The sequence below is a fragment of the Physeter macrocephalus genome, unplaced genomic scaffold (assembly GCF_002837175.3).
Source record: "Physeter macrocephalus isolate SW-GA unplaced genomic scaffold, ASM283717v5 random_564, whole genome shotgun sequence".
Classification (NCBI taxonomy): domain Eukaryota; kingdom Metazoa; phylum Chordata; class Mammalia; order Artiodactyla; family Physeteridae; genus Physeter; species Physeter macrocephalus.
The window spans coordinates 43,169-50,000 of NW_021145870.1; the positions used below are offsets into that span (position 1 = coordinate 43,169).

The 6,832-nt window shown below is 58.2% G+C and overlaps 1 long non-coding RNA gene across 1 annotated transcript; it reads left to right on the forward strand.

The window, feature by feature from the left end:
- Window positions 1–210: 210 nt before the first annotated feature.
- On the forward strand, window positions 211–1,317 carry LOC114485125 (uncharacterized). The gene is made up of 3 exons (XR_003678606.2): window positions 211–309; window positions 588–628; window positions 1,244–1,317. It is a non-coding gene; the product is annotated as an uncharacterized lncRNA (long non-coding RNA).
- The last annotated feature ends 5,515 nt before the right edge of the window (window positions 1,318–6,832 follow it).

Below are 6,832 nucleotides of genomic sequence, written 5' to 3' on the forward strand. Positions count from 1 at the left end.
GCTCGGCAGGAGACACAGGCGCTGGCTGCCCCGTCCGCTCTCCGCCTCCGCCGCGCCCTCCTCGCCCGGGATGGGCCCCCCCGCCGCCGCCGCCGCCGCCGCCGGAGCCATCGCCTCCCGGCCGCCGCCGCCGCCGCCGCGCTCGCCCTGAAGCCCGGGCCCCCGCGCGCACCGGCTGGCCCCGCAGCCTGGTCCCCCGGCCGCCCCGGCCCGCGGTCGAGCTGTCACGATGCAGCCGCCCGCGCCCTCCCGCCTGCGGCTGCTGCTTCTGCTGCTCCTGTGTCCGGCGCACGTCGGCGGGCTGTGGTGGTGAGTCCTGCGTCTGACTGTCCCCGCGGGGCTCCTGGAGCTCGAAGGTGGGGACCTCGGGACCGATAGTGGGGCTCCGAATTGCGCTGCCGCCGCCTCCGGGCTCTACCTGCGCGCAGAGCGCAGCCGCCGGGCAGCTGGAGACGTGAGGGGGAGGTGCGTGCCGCTCCTGCCAGCCTCCTCCAGGGGCACTTCTGAACCGCCACTTAGATGTGCCCACACACCCCCGCGCCCCCCTTACATTCTATTGTATTTCCTTCTCCTGTGTCCCACCCCAGGTTGTGCGCCCAATCCGGGTCACCGAGGAATTGGCGGATGGGTAGGAAAGACATCGGGGAGACGGGCAAGATCTGTAGTCTGAGACCCGAATAAAAGAGTCTGTGAGGAGGGTTTTGGATTTAGGGGAGGAGGGCTGGACTGCGGGAAAAGAGGGGAACAAGGTGGGAAGCCGCAGGCAGGAAGACTCAAACAGCTGCCTCTTCCCCGCCCTGCTTTGCCCACAAACCCACCAGCTTCTGTCTGGGCTCCTCCAGAGTGGGCGGTAGGGGTGGGAAAAGGAGTGTAAAGGGGAAACCGAGTCAGAACCTTAGCTTTCTCTACTTCCTCCTCCCCGACCAAAGAGGAGGAAAGGCAGGAAGGGACCCAAGCGTATGCCCTTCCATATGTAGGGGTCATGGGTGAAAAACTGTGCAGCTCGGGACGTACTGGGAACCGTGGAGGGTGCTGGTGGAAGGGAGGAAGGCCTGGCCAGCCAAGGGTTGGGGACGTCTTCCCAGACCTCGCCTCTCGACTTGGCCCTAGCTAGAGCAGACGCCTAGGCAGCTAAGGTTGAGGGAACTTTGAGTCTTGGGAGGTGGACAGAGGCTGGGGAGGTGGGTGCCCGGCCGGGACCGCTCAGAGATCCGGATCCCGTAGACTTTTTTCTCCTTCTCAGTCTCAGGAGCAGCAAAGACCCGCCCGGAATAGTTGTGTTTAGAGAGGAGGGACTTGGACAATGCCGCTGGTGCGTCAGCCAATCGTAAGAAGGCAAGGTCTTGTCTATTTGCATATCACCATGTCACTGGCTGGATTCTCTACCCTCCACTCCTCTCCCACCCCGGGATTTGGAAGAAGGGGTGGGGCAGGCAGATCCCTGTCTTCTAGCAAGATAGCTGGATGCCCACACAGGGAGCTGCTGGCCACCATCCCACTTCCATGATGTGGGAGAGAAGTCCCTCAGGGTGTCTCTGAGGGGACAAACTGAGGACGACCTAGGTCCTGGCTAGGGGACATGCGTCCTTTGATCCTGACTTAGAATAATGCAGTAGCAGCTTTGAAATAGACAGACCTGAGATCTAATCTCCCCCATTTGTTCAGCCTGTGACTTTGGGCAAGCCACTTCTCCCTGCTCCTAGATGTCTCAACTGTAGAATAGGGAGTCACTCCCCCTAGCTGGCAGGCTCCATAGGAGGATTATGTGGGATGACCTACAACATAATTGGACATTAGGAGGCGCTCCTAAATGTAAGTCTCCTCCTCGACACCCCAGGCTCTGGCCAGAGTCCCCATGGGTGAAAAGGGGGATTAATTTAAATGTAAAATCCAGGGTCCCCAGCAAAATTTTGTAAAGGGATCTCTATCTCTTGTTCCCCATGCACACCTCTCCTAACTTTGCCCTTCCTCAAGGTATGGGGACAGGGGTCTCTCCCTGATGGCTGTTGCCTTCCCTTCCCCCTGCCCCATTTGTCCCAATTTTCTCATCCTTCCAGTTAAAAATACCACTTCCTCCATGACACTGTCTCTCTGTCTTCCCTCCCTTGCCTTCTCTGTGCTCCCACTGCACTCCATGCATTGGGCAACTATGCCAGTTATGCATTTTACTGACAACCATCTATCTCCTCTTGGGTCTCTTTTCCCTGCTCCTGGAAGGCCAAGCGTTTGTCTTTAGGGCCCTGAAGACTGAAGGTGCTGGGGACAGTTTTATGGAGTGTTGCTGAGTTCATCTTTCTGGGGTTTGTATCCATGGGGGTTCCTTTGTTTAGGAAGGGCTGTTGGGTGGGAGCCACACCAGAGGGAGAGAGACTTGGTCCCTTGGAGCCTGACCCTGAAGCTGGAAAGCAGGGAGTGGGGGAGGAGGTGAGGAAGGCAGGTGTGGGAGAACACAGAGGCCTTCATGGCCACAGCTGCAGGGCGAGCCGGGTGAAGAGTGAGGGGTTGATAAGGTGTCTGGCGAATGCCTCACTCAGATGCTTCTGAGAGGCTCCTGTCATTCCTTGCCCCCCACCCCGGAGGCTTCACCATAAGTGAGAGCTTCTTCAGGCCAGGAGATTCCAGGCTGCTCCCTGATGTCTAGGACTGGTTTGCTGGACCTCTTCTCTCTGCTTCTCAGAGAAGCCAGGCCAGAGCTCTAGCGGTGGACAGGAAAGCAGCTGGCCTTGCAGTAGCCCACTGAAGTCCAGGCTGACATTCTAGCAGCAGCCAGGCTGGGAGGAGACAGGACCCCAGGAACTCTGAGCGACTGGACTGTCTCGGTTAGGAAAGGAGGGTCCTGGAGGAGAGCGGCCCAGGCCCTGGAATAGGCTCAGGGACCTGGCTCCAGGTCCCGGAGAAGTTTCCCTTCCACTTTCTTTCCCCCTCCCCCATCTTCTCCGATGCAATGCATGCTTTCTAAACTCTGCCTCTGGCCTCTGTCTGTCTCTCTCCCATCTGTAACCATATCTTTGTGAATTGCAGAATCCCAGATTCCAGGACACTGGCCAGGCTCTCTTGAGGTCATCTTGTCCAGCTTACTGCCTCCAGGCCATCCAGCCTATGCTCTGGCCCTGACAGACCCCGTTCTGGTCATCAGCTCCCACCTCTCCTATCCTGCTCCCTGCCCCCCTTCCATCCTCCCCCAGGAAGTTCTTCTCAATGTCTGACCCATCTTTATTTATACCTCCAATCAGTGGATGTAGAAAATAGCTCACTCTCACAGAAGAGCCAGATCAATCTCCCTTCTTCTCCCTTCCTCTTTCCTCTTTCTGTTTTATAGTTTCTATGAAAGAAACTCACCCTCCCCTTGTTCCACTAGGAAAAGCACCACTCACTCTCACTCCCTTCCCCCATCTCATCTTGCCTCCCTTCCCTATGGAAACAGGAACAGATGCCTAGGACAGCCTCACCTCTGGTCCCTCGGGGAATCATGGAAAGGACCCAGGCTTCTTCCCGACACCCCGGTTTTCCAGTTGTGACCCCCCCTTTCCCATCCCCTCTTCCTCTGGGGCCCTTGACCCTTCGTGGGCACTCCTGTGGCTGGCCCCAACAGGCTCAGGATGGGGCGGGGGTGGGGTGGCCGTCCAGCCCCCCCTCCAGGCCTCCCGCCTTGGCAGCTTCCCCTGGAGGGAGACAATGGGGCTGTGAGCAGAAAAGGGCAGGGGCAAAAGGAGGCTGGCTCGGTCCAGGCCAGAGCATGCCCTGAACCCACCAGAGTCCTGGCACTGTGACATTTCCTGTGGGGTGCAGCCCCCTCCTGCCCCGTTCTCATCAGAAGCCAGGAGTTGGTGGGGCGAGGTCAGTGGGAGGCTTGATCACCAGGGCCCAGTGAGGGGGATTCCAGAGTGTGTACTTTGATGGAGAAATCCAGCTGTGGAGGGGATGAGGCGAGGGTGGGGCGGGCAGCCAGGCCTCGGCCAGGCTGGCAGTAGGGCACCCAGCCAGCCAGAGCAGGAGGCGCTGGGGAACGCAGAAGCCGGCCCCTGGGGGCTGGAGAGGGCGCCCTCTAGCCTGCGCCTTCCTTCCTGCGGTGGGCGCGGGGGTGCGGGGGTTGGGGGGTGGGTGAGATCTTGGGTGCTTCCCCTGGACTGCCTGAGGAGGAGCTCAGGGAGGGAAAGGTCGCTGGGAGGGTTCTTCACCCGCTTTCCACCTGGCCTCTTTGGCTGGTTTCTCCAGCTCGGAGCCCTCTGTTTAATCCAGCAATTAGATCTAGAAAGGACTTAGAGATCATCTGGTCCAATCTTCTCACTTACAGTGAGAACTCTAGCCGAAGCTCAGGGACAGGAGGTGACTTGCCCAAGGCCCCCCAGAATGCAAGTCGCTGAGGGTTGGGACCGGGAGCCCACCTCCTGCTGAGTACCACACCCTTATGTGCTGTGGGGCTCAGGAAAGGGGTACAGGACCTTCCACGGGCCCCTTCTGCTCCCCCATCCCCAGCCTCACACAGTGCTCCCCACCTCAGCGTGGGAGAGCCGAAAGCGCATGACGGATGCTCACCGCGGCGGATGGTCACTGTGTCCATGCCTTTGCCTCCCACAGCCCTGACCAATGGGAAGCCCTCTTCTGCCGTGAAGTCATTCAGGGCAGGGAAAGCCCCTGCCTCTTCCAAGAGCAATGAGGAGGAGAGAAGTGTGAGGAGGTGGGAAGGGCAGCGCCCAGGACGGGGCAGAGAGAACCAGATTGGGCTGGGGTGGTGGGGGGCCGTGGGGAGGCAGGGGTTAATGGAGCCGGGGCATCACTGGCTTTGATGTGGTGGTCGGGGAGGGGGTAGGGACGGGGGGAGGGGGAGCAGTAATTACCGAGTTAGACAGAGCAGGACAGGACAGGCGGGCCGGGCACAGGCCCGGGCCCAGCTGCCTCAGCAGCCGTCAGGCAACATTTTTCTGCCCCTTCTCCACCACCCACCTCCCCCCACCCTGTGCAGCCCCCGCCCACGGCCCCAGGGCTCAGGGCTCCCTCTGCTGGCTCTTGGGAGTGAGGGTCAGACTAAGCAGTGTGGGGAACTAGTGGGGGGCTGGCTGAGAGCCTCCAGAGGAGCAGGCATCAGAAGGGCCTGCGATCCTCTTGGCCTCAAGAATCCACGACCACGGAGCGCTCGATGGGGAAGGGAGGGGTCCTGGACGGTGCTCCTGGTCCTCGGGCTGGGCTGACAGGGGAGGAGGAGACACTGGGATCCAGGCTAAGTAAGGGCAGAGAGTTGGAGAAAAGCATGTTCTCGGGAATTCACAAACGCTGCCTGATCGCCATGCGCTGTGCAGGCCCAGGAGATGATTAAGGGTGTGAATGGGAAGACAAAACACGTGCGGAAGTGCACTCTTCGGACAGGCTCTTTTCACATGTAACCTGGGAAGTAGGCAGGCATTATTGATTTCCATTTTACAGTTGAGGACACCGAGGCTCAGAGGTTAAGTTTCAGCGTCCATTCAACCAATGATAAGTGCCAGCTTCCCTCGCTAGGGACTTGCTAACATCATAGAACCAGCAAATGGCAGAGCCCAGATCCAAACCCAAGTCCGATGGATCTTCAAGCCCCTGAGTGTGTTCTGCTAATGACATTTACTTCTTCCTGAGGGCCTTGTCTCGAATGAGTTCATATCTAATTGGAGAGAGGAGACAAGAAAACATGACAAAATAATTATGCCCCTCGCAGCATAACAAGCACCCCCCAAATGAGTGACACTTGGAGTGACGCGAGCGGGGGAGGTCAGTGAGGGCTGGGGCCCAGGGGAGGCTCCTTAGAGCAGGTGGGATCTGAGGCGAGTTTGGAGAGATGTTGGGTGAGATTTTGATGACTTAGGGGTGGCGACGGGGAGGCTCTGAGTTAGCCAACCCTGCTCAGAGGAAGGGCTATGTGGACGATGGCATGCGAGGCCACGCAAGGTATCCGAAGACCTCAGGTGGCCGTTTCCTCCAGTCCCTTTGGTTTTTAAAATACTCACCTAAATTGCTCGCAGCGGGGATCCCTCCACTGAGTGGCCAGGGTCAGTCACCTCTCTTCTCATCTTGCTCACCGGTACAATAAGGGTGAAGTGGGTGGAGCTGGACTAGGGTATCTCTGACATTCTCTTCCGCCATCTGAATCCGGGGATGGAGAGGTAAGTTAGGCCAGAAACCCGGGCCTCCAAGGCTTAGATCTACAGATGTTGTCAGTAGGAACTGGCTGGTCCCTGATGCCACCTCACTTGGCTATTTATTCTGCCAACCAAGGTCCCTGGGAGGGAGATCTTGGCACAGGCCGTGCCAGCTAGAATGGCCAAACCCAGGCTTGTCCCATCTTGCCTACATACTGATTTCTTTTAGGGCTAGCCTTGTTTTTTCTATGCCCAGGAGTGGCTATTTGTTTAGGATCTCAGATCCTACATGTTATATATTATATATTTCCTACCACCACTGTGCTCCAGCCACCACCCCCGCTCCAAACACACAGATGCTCCCAAACGGGCACAGCCTCTCTGGGCTGATCTCAGACCAAGGCTAACTCAGAGGCCCCGAAAGCAGAGTTCATTCCCTAAGGAAGCAGAAGGGAAGGAAGGAGGGTAGAGGAAGAAGGGAGATGGGGGAGTTCTTTCCTGATGCTGTTAAAGATGGTGTTAAAGTTAGAGGGGATATTCAAGCCTCTCTTGCCAACTCCTCATTTTTCTGAAGCCCAGAGAGGGAACTGATTTGCCCAGAGTGGCTCAGCTCACCCAGAGCTGACAGAGACCAGGGTACAAAAGCGAGACCTGTTGTTTTGCCCAATGCTCCTCTGCCAGTCCCCTTCGGAGTTTCCTTTCCTGTGACTTGAAGATGGGAG